Source organism: Pipistrellus hanaki (assembly GCF_964339955.1).
Source record: "Pipistrellus hanaki genome assembly, chromosome: 7".
NCBI lineage: Eukaryota > Metazoa > Chordata > Mammalia > Chiroptera > Vespertilionidae > Pipistrellus > Pipistrellus hanaki.
The window spans coordinates 6,542,029-6,555,454 of record NC_140509.1 but is presented as its reverse complement, the minus strand read 5'-3'; the positions used below and the strand labels follow the sequence as shown (position 1 = coordinate 6,555,454).

General features: G+C 59.3%; 1 protein-coding gene across 1 annotated transcript in view; it reads right to left on the bottom strand.

Annotated features, from left to right (window-relative positions):
- ARMC12 (armadillo repeat containing 12) overlaps window positions 1–6,891 on the bottom strand; it is a 30,463-nt gene extending 23,572 nt beyond the window's left edge. Inside the window, exon 1 of the mRNA XM_084890051.1 lies at window positions 6,772–6,891. The gene's annotated coding sequence lies outside the window, so the exon portion shown is untranslated. The remainder of the gene's footprint in view (window positions 1–6,771) is intronic.
- Between the last annotated feature and the right edge of the window lie 6,535 nt (window positions 6,892–13,426).

The window sequence follows — 13,426 nt, the reverse complement described above, 5'->3', positions numbered from 1 at the left end:
AGCCTGGAGACTCCAGGGACCCCCGGGGGCTGGCAAAGCACGCCCAGCCCTTCTGGGCAGCTGGGGACCCCTCTGGCAGGACACCCAAACCCACCGCGTGGGAGCCCCCGTAGGGTGGCAGAAGGGGACCCCTCAGTTCAGCCCCCAAAGCCAGATGTGTTGCGAGCCCCGTGTTCTCATTCCCCTCTCCTACAGAGATCGCTGGGGCTGGGCCTGCAGGTTCTTCCCCTCCAAACCACGGACTGGCTGACCCAGCACCTGCCGTCCGCAAGCGCTGCTGGGTCTTCCAATTAAAGGTTAAAGGCTAAGGCACGATTCCTAAAGTCCCCTCTTCCCCTCCTCCCCTCCGCACAGCTGGCGTGCCTTTGCCGTGCCCGGAGAGCCATCCTCCTCTCTCTCGGCTCCCCTCGGAAGCCCAGCACCGGGTTTGTACCTTCCGCATCAGCTCGGGCACAGCGTGCGCCGTCTCACAGTCCAGCGATCTGTGTCCCAGCCCCGTTCTCCTGACCAGATCAGAGAGTCCCTGAGGCAGAAACAGAGTCTGCCTCTTGGCGGCCTCCCCCCATCGCTCAGCTCATGGCCCACCGGCCAGGGTTGGCCCTGGATGTTCCATCCATGTCGGGCGCATTGAAATGATTTCCTGCCCCGGGGCGGCTCGCGGGCCAGCTGAAGAGACACACACACCGCATGTGAGGTTAAATAATAACCCAGCCAGCAGGTGCTGAGCACCGAGTGTTCACAGAGCTATAGGGCCTCTCTGGAAGGAAGTGGCGGTAGGGGAGAAAGATCCCGGGAGGTTCTAGGCCTGCCCTGCTGTCTGCGGAGGAGGGGGGCGGAGGAGTGGACGGTGCCCAGGCCGGACCTGCCCGGAGCGTTGAGGTGAAGCTCCCCACCCTCAGTCCCCAGGCACGGCCTGTTCCCTGGCCTGCCACTCCCCACTGCACCAGGAGGGCTGCCCAGCGCTGCCCAGCTCTGGATGCACGCTGGTCCCACCCTGCTGAACAGCTAACTGTGACCTTGGGCAGGCGCTTCCTCCCCTGACCTCACTGCCGCCGTGCCTCCGCGGCAGCGCTCGCAGGAGGCTGTGACTGAGTCCCCGCCACACCTGCTGCCTCCCCGACGTTCCCTGTGCCACCCCCGGTCCCACCTCCCCCGCTCCGGTCTGGGACTGCTGAGAACACTGCGTACAGAGTGCGAACAGCGAGAGGAGGTTTCCTGTGGTTGCAAAAGTACCATCGGGACTTTCCCCACCGTGCACGCTGTGGGAGGAGTGGGGGAGGAGGAAGCGGGCCAACCTGGAAGGAACCTCTGCTCTCTCCCTCCCTGCAGCGCTCCCAGCTCTCCCGAAGGCTGGTACAGTTTGTTACGCCGGGGCAGGAATGTGCCCGGTGTTTCAGATGGCCTCTGTCCAGTCCCACACTGGCCGCTTTATATTTATACTTCCTTCTTCAGCCCTGGCAGCCTGCTGTCAATCACGCCTGCCCTCACTGCCCACCTCCCACCCGGCCGCCACCCCCACCCCACCACGGGTCCTGCTTGGGTGTACATTGTTGTAAGAGGCGGGGTGGGGCACACCTGGAGCAGAGAAGTCGGACTCTGGAAGAGTGAAGCCCCCAGCGGCCTCCCTCTCTCCCAGCACCCAGCCCTGAGACTGCCTCCAGGACCACGCACGCCCCACGCCGGCTATGAAGGTTCTGGTGGGCCCGCGGGGCTGGCTCGCCACTCGGAGAAGTGACACGCAGAGGCTCGGAGAAGGCACAGAACTAAGTCACATTTCGGTGTGTCTGACGTCAAAGCCAGCACTCCACACGGTCTTTCCCCTCATTCATAGACCTGCCACGCCTCCAGCCTCAGAGCCTCCCTCCCTTCGCCCTTCAGATGATTCCAGAACACTGTCTCCTTGAGCCCGGGCACCCCCTGACATGTGACTAGCCAGCAAAGTGTTTTCAGCCCTTCCCATGTGGAGGACACCAGTGGACCTGAGAGGACACCAGTGGGGCTGGATGGCCAGTCCTGCTCTGCGGCTGTGGGCTCTTCAGTTGTCTCTTAGCCACTCCCCCTTCGTCTGGGAACAAGCTCGGCCTGAGTGTGCTGACCGGCACTGGGGTCTGACCACCAGGGCCTGAGCCTGCTTCCAGGGCTCTGCAGGCAGACCTGTTGGCGCCACCCTGTGACCCCTTCCCAGCAGGGCCTTGGGGAATCACCACCATATGTCAATTCCTGACACTTGTGCCCATTTCACTGACATGTCCCAGCTCAGTCTGATTTTAATGTTTCTCTAAGTAAGGAGAATACTACCCACTTTCCTGATGGGAAAGTTGAGGCAAGAGCAACTGAGTTGCTCAACCAAAAGCAAGAAACAAGGCTTGTGACTGTGATATCTAGTTTCCCAAGATGTTCCTAAGCCCGCCCACATGTGGCCTTTCCCCAGCCCTCTTCCCCTGGGGAGGGCCCCCAGCGCCCGCCCCCCGCGCTGCCTTTACCCACCCCCGGGGCTGACGCAGGCACCAGGGGGAGATAGGTAGGTAGTTGCCTGGCCTGTACCCTGGCTTCCTGTCCTCTGTGGCTCTCAAGGGCACATCTTGTCCCCTCTGAACCCAGTCATCCTTCCTTCCTCTTTTATCCGTCCCACTCTCGTTCTCCCTTCTTGCTCAACAAGAGCCCTGTGTATATGCCTCCATCCACCTGAGTTTGCTTTTTATTTTTGCTTTTTCTGTGCGTCCATTCTCCTGGGACATTTCCCCGGGTCCCTCTGCCGTCTCCCCTCTGAGGCTGTCTTGTTTCGCTAGAAGCATCTCCCATTCTTACTCCTCCCCAGGGCTCCCCTCCCTCCTGACTTCTGCCAGTGGCAGATTGCTCAGGTTCAGTGGGCTCTTATTGAGCACCTACTGTGTGCTCCCGGAATGGTGTTAATGCCTGGGAACCCAAAGTCCAAAAGCCGTGCTGGAGCATCTAGTAAGCACCTACTGGTGCCTTAGGCATTGTGCTTCAACCTGGTGGCACAAAAGCGGGTGCTGCCCTCAGGAGATCTCGGGGCCACTCGGGAGTATGATCATTATAATGTCCTGGGAAGCTGGGGGCTGGGCCTGGCCAGAGGATTCCAGCCTTCAGGTCTGACTGAGGAGCCAGCCAGGCAGAGCCAGGGAGCAGGTGTTCCAGGCAGAACGGAGGACAGTGTGTCTAAAGGCACACAGGCGTGAAGCGGCCCCGTGTTCCCTGGCAGGCCCTGCGAGCTGTTTGATGTGACCTGGACAGGGAGTGCAGGCTGGGGAGCCTGGAGTTGTGTGATGTGACCTGGACAGGGAGTGCAGGCTGGGCAGCCCGGAGCTGTGTGATGTGACCTGGACAGGGCGTGCAGGCTGGGCAGCCCGGAGCTGTGTGATGTGACCTGGACAGGGAGTGCAGGCTGGGGAGCCCGGGGAGACGCGGGAGAGGCAGGCAGGCCGGGACGGGGCGGAACCTCGTGTTCCAGCAGAAGGGCTGTCCTGTATCCGGGAGCACCCAGAAGCCCAGGAGCCCCTGGAGCCGGGCCCACGGCTTCCTCTGGAGCTCCCATTAAGCCATATTGACTGATCTTTGGCGCAGTGAGGCCTGTGGGAGAGTCAGACACTTAAATGTAATGCTGCTTCCAAGGCACATTTATTTATTCATTCATAAAAGTTTAGCAGGCTCTGATTTTGCCAAGTGCGGCTCTGAGCTCGGGGAACGGGCCATTGCACCCACAGAGGTCCCAGCTCTCAAGAAATTTACAGCCTTGGTGGTTGGGAAGGGAGGACAGGCCATAAACAAAGAAACAAAACTAATAAATTAGCATGGTATTTTCAGATCGTGCTAAGTGCAAAGGAAACAAAGCGGTGATGCCGTTGAGAGCCCTGGGTGGGCTGGGTAGTAGGTAAGGCTTCCCTCAGAGAGTTAGGTTTGAGCTGAATCCCAGACAATGGCAAGAACAAGCCAGTGTGGGAAGAGCAGGTGCTTTCGGTTCCAGCGCATGCAAAGGCCCTGAGGCAGGAAGCAGCTTGAGGTTTTCTAGGTTTAGAGGGAAAAAAAATGCTGGGTTCAAATTCATGTCTCCCCAGCAATTCTAGGCAATGGTTATTGTACCCATTTTATAGAGATGGAAACTGAGGCTCAGAAAGATGGAAACTTGGCAAAATCACAACTGATAGTATAAATTTTGGCTCTAACGCCACTGCTGTGTGATTTCCTACCAAAGTATCAAAGTATAGCAATCACATGTTCTACATTATTTAGTAAGTTCCAATTTCCAAAACTTGGTCTCATTGTTCTCTGGACAGACATTCTTTGTCCCAAACCGTGACTCCAAACCCTGTCTCTGTCAGGTAACCCCAGTGGGGTCCTGGGATGAGCGCCTCATTGCCATGCGCCTCCGTCTTGCCGTCTGTGGGTGGGGAGAGGGGTACTTCCAATGCCACAGGCTGGCCGAGAGCATGAAACGAGATTGTCCCACAGGCTCGGAGGATTCCCGGCACACGGCACACGCTCAGTTCCCGGTGGCTCTTTCTTGTCCTTTGGAGAGCGGAGGCAGCTGCTGTGAGCTCTCCCCTGTGAGGCCTCTGGTGCCTGCGACCGACAGGCGGGAGCTGGGGAGGAGAGAGCAGGGGAGGGCCGCTGGGAGGGCCCTTCCCTTCCCCCAGCCACCCACTCCCCGCTGGACCCCACACTGACACATCTTGTACTCTGCATTTCCAGCAAAATTCCTCGTCACACCCGCTCCCCAATCCTGGGTGCCGCAGAGACAGACAGAGCAGGGTGTCTGTGAAGTGACAATCCTGGGCCCTGTGTGCCGGGAGCCCCCAGGGGCCGGCGGCCACACCGCAGGAGGGCAGATCACAGAGCCAGGCGTGGGCTCTGGGACAGAGCGCTTCTCAGAGGCGGTGGGGCCGTGGGGTACGTGACTCTGGCTCCCACAGCCTCTGCGCTCCGTTAGCAGGACAGAGACCCCTCCCCACCATCCCAACCTCCCGACTCCCTGCAGCCGCCCCCACCGCACACTCCCTCACCCTCCCAGCACCGGAGGCCGCTGCAGCAGGCTGGGGAGGGAGAGGACCCCGCTTCTCAGACCCCTGGCCTCCCTCTCCCGCCCCTTCCTCGCCCCCAACTGCTGAGCAGCCTCTGGGTTTAAAGCAAACACACTCTGCCCTCCTGCGGCGCCCTGCGGCGCCCCGGCAGCTCGGCCTGGGCTATTTTTAGCAGGGATGCAGGGAAGGCACTTTTCTCCCGATCTCACTGGGGACAGCCCCCTCCCCCAGCCAAGACCGGCCAAGACCGGCCTAGAGAGACCTGCAGGAAACCCCCTCCCAGAAGCGGAAACGTGTGCCTTTTCTGTTCCTTCACCTCCCAGAACAGGGCTCCAGTCAGCACTGCCCGGACAGTGGGGGCCCCGCCCATGCCCGGCCGTCCCATAAACCTGGGAGCGGGAGGAACACGGTGTCCAGAGCGGAGGTGCCCGGCCTGTGGGTGGTGGGGTCCGAGGGGAATGGCGTGGTTACAGCCCACACCCAGGACCACATGGGCGCCTGGCATTGTGGGCTGTTTACACAGGCTGGGCAGGTCTGTCCTATGTTCCTCTGTATGTGTGTCCTCAGGTGCTAGCGGTACTTCACTGAGAGACCCACACATATACTGTAAAGTGTACAACTCTTCACCCGTGTGTGTGACCGCATAACCGTCATCTAGGTCAGGCTTCCGAACACTTTTCAGCACCCCTCAATCTCCCGTGCCCCTCCCAGGCAGGCCTCGCCCCCGAGGTGGCCACGGTCTGCTTTCTGTCACCATAGATGAGGGGAGTGTGTGTGTGTGTGTGTGTGTGTGTGTGTGGTGTGTGGTGTGAGTTACAAGGTTAAAAGAAACAGCTGCCGGGGTGGAAGAGGGAAGTAAGCAATAACATTTTCCCATGCGAAGGGGCCCCCAGAGAAGGAGGGTTACTCACAAACACCACGGAGTCACTGGCCTGGGAAACAGGGGGGCAGAGCCCACCTGACCCCGGGACTGAGCCGCGGGCGGGGGACACTCCTTGGAGCAGGGAGGCAGTGAGTGGGGGAGCAGGAGAAAGGAAGAGGCCTGCTGGGCTCCCCCTGGACCCGCCGCGCCCACGTTCTGCTAGAGGTCCCAGATCCGCGCCCCTCCCCCGGCCCCTCGCCCCGCCCCTCGCCCGGCCCCTCGCCGGGCCCATCCCCCGGCCCCTCACCCAGCCCCTTCCGGGGCCCCTTCTCAGCAAGGCCACGGCTGTAGGGAAGGGCGCTCTTAGGGCCTCCAGACAGGGAGAAGCCAGGGCCTCCGCACGGCTCCGTTATCTATGTCCGACCTTCCCTCTAAAGGTCTCCACGGTTGCGGGAGTCCTGCACCCCGAGTCCGGTCTGGGGAGGGGAGAGGCTGGGGCTCTCAAAGTAGGGAGTGGAAGGAAGAGAGTTGGTCCGGAGCTCACCATCCCCCTGTCCTTCATTTAACAGCACATCAGAGCTGTGGCTTCTGCGGACAGCTGTGGGGCTGTGACAGGAGGACGGGTAAAAAGTCTAGCTCACTAGGGAGGCAACGATAGCATCCTCAGGTGAGACAAGACCTCTTACCCCCTCACTGGGGATGCGGGGCTCAGAGAGGTCAGGTGACTTGTTCAGTGTCACATGCCGCCGAGGGAGGCAAAGAATGGAGACCCCTGACCCAGGCCTCCCCAGATAAGAAAGCGAAGGAAGCAAAACCAACAGCCCGACTTGGCTCCTTGCAGCAGGCTTTCGGAAGCCGGAGAGCACTGACCTGGGAGTCAGGGCCTCGCTCTGTTGCTGGGCCTTCAAAGCACTTCCTCCCTCTGGGCCTTGGTGTCCTCCTCTGTACGGAGGGAAGACACCCCCAGCCCCCCGCCAGCGTCCCTTTCCCTCCGGCCTCTCCGCTGTCCCACATTTCCCTGCCTCAGTGCCTCTGCTCCGGTTATTTCTGCGCCTGAATGCCCTGCCCTTTCCCTCCCACTTCCTTCCTCCGACATTTCCCCAGTCACTCCGAACTTCATTCAGATGCTGCCCACGGAGGCCCCAGTGTTGGGGATCCGCTGAGTGGTCACCTCAGCCTCCTCCCCCAGAACGAACAGGGCCTCCTGGTTCGGTGACCGGGCGGGGCCTGCCCAGGGGGAGATTCCTGTTTTACAGCCACCGGAGGGGAGTTGAAGGAAGGCCTGCTCCCACCCTGCACTCGCCCCTTCCAACTTCCAGAGCCTGAGCTCATTCTTCCTTCGGGCCCTGAAGAGAGGGCGCCGCCCTGCTGGGCAGCCCAAGCACCCCGGTATCAAACCCGGGCACTTCGCGCAAAGGTGGCCACGGCGAACTGGCCCCAGGAAGAATGAGATGAAAAAGCAGGGCCCAGTCGGAAGGATGGCTGCTCCTCCCCTGTCTCATCCTCATTCCCTCTCTCGCACAAACAGGGCTCTGGCTCCCACGACCACAGCCACACCCACTCCTACCTACGTGCCCAGGAACGAACAGACTAGCAAGTTTACAGAAATGGACCCCACTGCCACCTCAGCTCCCCTCCTCCTCCTGCAGGCATTGCACACACGTACACATGCAACGCACATGCACGCACGGGCACACAGTTGTGCCCACATGTGCTTGGGTGTACACACTCACATGCATACACACGTGGGCACACGTATGTGCATACACTCCTCCTCAGTTCTCAGGTGAGCCGAGGCGCTCCAGCTCGGGGGGAGGAGGGGGGGGGGCGGCATGAGGACAGTGCTCCGCTGTGGGGTCTGCTGCCTCTGGTTTACTTCAAACCGGGATCTTTTTAAGATAGACTTTAGAGAGAGAGGAAGGAGGCAGGAAGAGAGAGAGAGAAACATCGATGTGTCGTTGCACTTACTTATGCATTCATCTGTTAATTGTTGTATGTGCCCCCCTTCAATCCCACAACCTTGGGGGGTCGACTAAGACCATTGGAAAACACATTACAGTTATGAAGTAGCAACGAAAATAATGTTATGGTTGGGGGTCACCACCACATGAGGAGCTGTGTTAGAGGGTCGTGGCATTAGGAGGGTTGAGAACCGCTGCTCTAACTGGCATTGAGCCTGGCCAGGGCCGGCTGGAGTCTTTGGCGTTAACGTTCCTTACTGTGGCCCCGGGGAAGCAGACAGAGCCCCCCGGGCTGTGCGTTCGCTCCGGCAGCCCCTCGCTGGGCCTGACAGGATGGGGGGTAAGGGTTCCGATACTTCCCTGACAAACGTCTCCAAGGGCCTGCGTTTTGTGGGACCAGGAAGTGTGAGGCTGCTCTGCGTCCACTGCCACACTCGCTCCGCCGCCGCCTCCATCTCCGGGCTGCAGAGGCCTCAGCCTGCCTCTCCCCCCTGGGCCTCGTCCCGGGTTGTGGGGTCAGACAGGATGGCTCAGGTGGAGGGGCTTCTCCTGGACCCTGCGGGTAGCAGGACAGAAGCCGGAGGTGGGCTGGAGGAGTGGCTGTGTTGGTGACACGTTACCTGGTCTGCAGGGCTGGGCAGAGAGCAAGCCGGGGTTCCCCGCCACCCAGTGCAGCTGCGCCGAGCACAGAGCTGTGCCCGGCGTGGTGCCAGGGCTGGGAGGGTGAGGGGTGTGTGCAGAAAGGAGAAGCCACAGTGACTGTCTTCTAAGAGCGAGCGTGTGTGTGTGTGTGTGTGTGTGTGTGTGTGGTGGGTGTACACACTCATGTGTGCGTGTGCGTGTGTGTGTGTCAGGTGGGTGTACACACTCATATGAGCTCAAACCCAACATGCTCCACACGAAGCCGACAGGTCTGCCAAGCCCTCCCCAGAGGATCACAAACACCGCCGCCGCTCTGGTCTCCCCAGTCCTCCCCCCCCCCCGCCCGCCCCCCCCCCCCCCCCCCCCCGCCTTTCCTATGCTGGTTACTAAGGTCGCATGGTGGCCAGGGCAAACACGGGGGTGCCACTCCAGATCTGCCCTCTCCTACTCCATCCAAATAGCCCTCCATCCCATCCCATGGGTTATTCATAATATATATATGATTTTTCACAGGGAGGAAGAGAGAGTGATAGAGAGTTAGAAACATCAATGAGAGAGAAACAGCCAAAACCGGTTTGGCTCAGTGGATAAAGCGTCGGCCTGCAGACTGAAAGGTCCCGGGTTCGATTCCGGTCAAAGGCATGTACCTGGGTTGCAGGCATATCCCCAGTGGAGGGTGTGCAGGAGACAGCTGATCAATGATTCTCTCCCATCGATGTTTCTAACTCTCTATCCCTCTCTCTTCCTCTCTGTAAAAAAATCAATAAAAAAAAAATATTTTTTTTAATGAGAGAGAAACATCGATCAGCTGCCTCCTGCATACCCCTATTGGGGATGTGCCTACAACCAAGGTACATACCCTTGACTGGAATCGAACCTGGGACCCTTCAGTCTGCAGGCCGACGCTCTATCCACTGGGCCAAATTGGTTAGGGCCCATGAATTATTCTTGTCTCATCCCTCCATCCACTCTCTTCTTTGGGGTCCCGCTGCCACTCCCCTGACATCTCTCCCCACCTCCCCCCCAGGGCTCCTCCGTGGGAGGTCCCCCTCCAGGCTTATCCACCCTCCACACCACTGCCAGGACAGTCTGCCTCAAACACACAGCTGGTCTGTAACTCAGAACCCGCTGGACCCCACCGCCATCTGGATGAAGGGCCAAATGCCTAACGTAGCACAGCCATCCCTCCTGTGTGGCACAGCCATCCTCCATGCGCGGAACAGCCATCCCTCGGTGCGCGGCACACAGAGCTCCTGCCTCGCAGCCGGCCCCTAACTCCACGGCGTCCCAGCCTCCCGGCCCCCCAGGCGGCCATGTTGGTGTGCACCTCTGAGCTTTGTAGGTGCTGTTCCTACCGCCTCCTTGACCTAGGAGGAACCTCCTCATCTTTCCATATTCTATTAGGAGACATTGTATAACAGTGCTGACAGCCCAGCCAGTGTAGCTCAGTGGTTGAGCATCCACCAAGAGGTCACCGGTTTGATTCCTGGTCAGGGCACATGTCCGGGTTGTGGGCTTCTGTAGGAGGCAGCTGATTGATATTTCTCTCTCATCGATGTTTCTATTGCGAGCTCTCTCTCCCTCTCTAAAAAAAAAAAAAAAAAAAAATCAATAAAAACAAACAATAACAAAAAAAAAATAGTGCTGACAACAATGATTTAAAGTCAACATTTTGACTTGCACAAACCAGGCACCATTCTGGCTGTTTATGCTATTTATGCTTGTTCAATCCTCATGTCAACCTCGCTACTATTTATCGTCTCCATTCTAGAGACGGGGAAATGGATACACAGAGAGTTTAAGTGGCTTATTTTCCCAAGGTGACAGCCTAATGGGTGATGGAGGGGGATTTGCACACAGCCGGTGCAGCTCACGCGCCTGTGCAGTTAACCCCTGCGTTACACGCCCTCACTCGCTGTGCGAGGTATTTGCCAATTTACATAGCGTAGCTTTTGAGCAGTTCAGAGTCAGTTGCTGTCTGATGAATGAATGAGCTCATTACGACTTAATGGAGTGAGGAGGCAGGGCTCGTCTTCATTTCGGAAAGATGTCTCCCATGCTAACTTTTATAGAACAGAACACTTCGCTTCTATAGAACAGAACATTTTAAAGAAAACAGATTGGAGAGTGAAGTCCCATAGACCATGTTTTCATAGCATCTTCTCACTTTGCACATGGATTTTAGGTGGCTCTCCAAGCCCACGTTTTTCACGTCCGCGAAGAGAGGTGTCCGCAGGCTCCAGTGACCCGCTCACCAGGACCGCGCCCCTGACCTGGGCAGGGGTCCGCCGCACCCGGAGCCCGCCCTGAGGCCGTGCCGCCAGGCGGACAGACCCACTGAGAAGGGACCTAAGATGAGGTGAATGCTGCTGATGCTGAAAGAACACCCTTCTCAGCACAAGGGCCAGGGACAGAGTGGTTCCAAACAGGGGCTTTCTGGAAGATAAGTCTTGAAAGATTTTGATAATTGGGGAGATGTGAGAGGGGCAGGGAAGTCCAGAGAATGTGTGTGCCTCCCCTCCACCCCCAGGTTTTGTGGTGGAAAGGACAGGAAGGCAGGAGAGGAAGAGAGGATATGACGATGGTGAGACCCAGCAGCCGCATGGGAGAGCTGGCGATGGCACGTTTTTGGACAGGTGGCTGATCTGTTCATTTTCTGCTCTCCCGTATGCAAATGGGCCATTCCAGTCTGGGGAAAAGCTCCAACCAGGATCCCAGGTAGGAGCCATTTGCTTATCCTCCGATCTAACGCCCTTGGCCGCCAGCCAGCCAGCCAGCCGCCGCTTCAGTCTTCCTGTGCTCGCTCCTGAGACAGGTGCGGCCGGGGGACCAGCCCGGCTCCGCACTCGCTGGGCTGGCAGCTCCTTGGCACAGTTCACTGGGGTTGGTGGAGATTAAATCGGTTAAGGCACTTAAAGCATCTGGGACCTGGGCCAGCTGCCAACAGGTGCCCTGAAGAAGTTAGCTGGTGTCGTCAAAGGTCTTTGAAACGATACGGAATCTCACTGGGCTCTCTCTCTTCCAGGCACCGGATTGGGCCCCCGCCGCCACCTCTCCCAAGCCCCAGGGTTCCCCTCGCACATGTGGCTCCTGTTGACCTGAGCAGTATCCTCCCCAGCTGCCCAGTGTCCTGTCAGTCTCCCCCACTGTTCGCCTCTGCCCCTTATGGAATGTACCCTGTTTCCCCGAAAATAAGACAGTGTCTTATATTAATTTTTGCTCTCAAAGATGCGCTAGATCTTATTTTCAGGGGATGTCTTATTTTTCCATGCGCTAGGTCTTATTTTCGGAAGATGTCTTATTTTCGGGGAAACACGGTAGGCTGATGCGCCGGTTTCTTGGGATGAGGCTGACTCTGCTTTGTGCCCGTAGGGCCTGCACGGGAAGCAGAGCTGCGGTGAAACCTGAGGAGACACTTTCTGGGAGAGCACGGGGCGCACAGCCAACGGCCAGGTTCCTGACAGCAGAGCGAGTCCCCGAGAGGAGGTGCTGGCGGCTGGGCTCCTCGGGGGCAGAGGCTCACAGCCCTGCACACAGCGGGCTGGGGGAACACTGTACCTGCTGGCTGTTTGCACAACAGGTGACAGCACCACCCGCTATGGGAAGAGAGCCCAGACTCTGAGAACCAGGCTGGGGCGGCAGACACGCCTGCCTCCTCGCAGGGAAGAGGCAGGTAGAGAGGGATTAGCTTACAAAACAGAGGCTGGGCCCTGGCCCAGCGGCAGGCCCGGCGGGCTGCTCCTGAGCAAACCGCAGGGCCTGGAGGATGTTCTCTGAGCTATCAGGTTCAGCCTCCCTCCTCCCCTAACTCCTTACCCACCTCGGAGCTTTCTCCTGACACCCTAAAAGCATTCTCTTAGGTCCCCAGACCGAGTGTCTCTTGGTCACTATTTGTAAACACGTTGATTGTGATGTGCCATGGTGAGATTTCCCTCGTGTGTAGCCTGTGTGGGGTCCATTCGGCAAAGGTGGAACCATGTCAGCCATTATTGATCCTAAATGGCTCCCGTATCCCTTCTGTTGCAACCACTGCTGTTAAAGGGGACGCTGGGAGCTTGTTAACAATATCCACCCAAACAGGAGTCTGTGCTTCCAACCAGTTCCAGGCTGGGTCTTGGGCCCCCTCGGCTGCCACTGTGAATGCCCCCCTGGAGGGGCCTGGGTGCCCCTGTGAATGCCCCCCTGGCGGGGCCTGGGTGCCCCTGTGAATGCCCCCCTGGCGGGGCCTGGGTGCCCCTGTGAATGCCCCCGTGGCGGGGCCTGGGTGTCCCTGTGAATGCCCCCCTGGCGGGGCCTGGGTGCCCCTGTGAATGCCCCCGTGGCGGGGCCTGGGTGCCACTGTGAATGCCCCCGTGGCGGGGCCTGGGTGTCCCTGTGAGTGCCCCCCTGGCAGGGCCTGGGTGCCACTGTGAATGCCCCCCTGGCGGGGCCTGGGTGTCCCTGTGGATGCCCCCGTGGCGGGGCCTGGGTGTCCCTGTGGATGCCCCCGTGGCGGGGCCTGGGTGTCCCCTGTGAATGCCCCCGTGGCGGGGCCTGGGTGTCCCTGTGGATGCCCCCGTGGCGGGGCCTGGGTGTCCCTGTGAATGCCCCTGTGGCGGGGCCTGGGTGTCCCTGTGGATGCCCCCGTGGCGGGGCCTGGGTGTCCCTGTGGATGCCCCCGTGGCAGGGCCTGGGTGTCCCTGTGAATGCCCCCCTGGCGGGGCCTGGGTGTCCCTCAGCTCGGTGCCCGCAGGCCCCCCAGGGCCTGTTTGTGGGATGGAGCCCTCAGCTGTGAGGAGTTCTTGTTCATTCATGGAGCCGGCAAACTTGGTGCCATCTCCTTTCCCAGCTCTGCGTCGGTCCGCAGAGGGGCTTTGAGGAGCTCCCCCAGATCCGCTCAGGAGGCCTCCAGGGAAAGCGCTGCTGCTGCTGAAACCATGTTG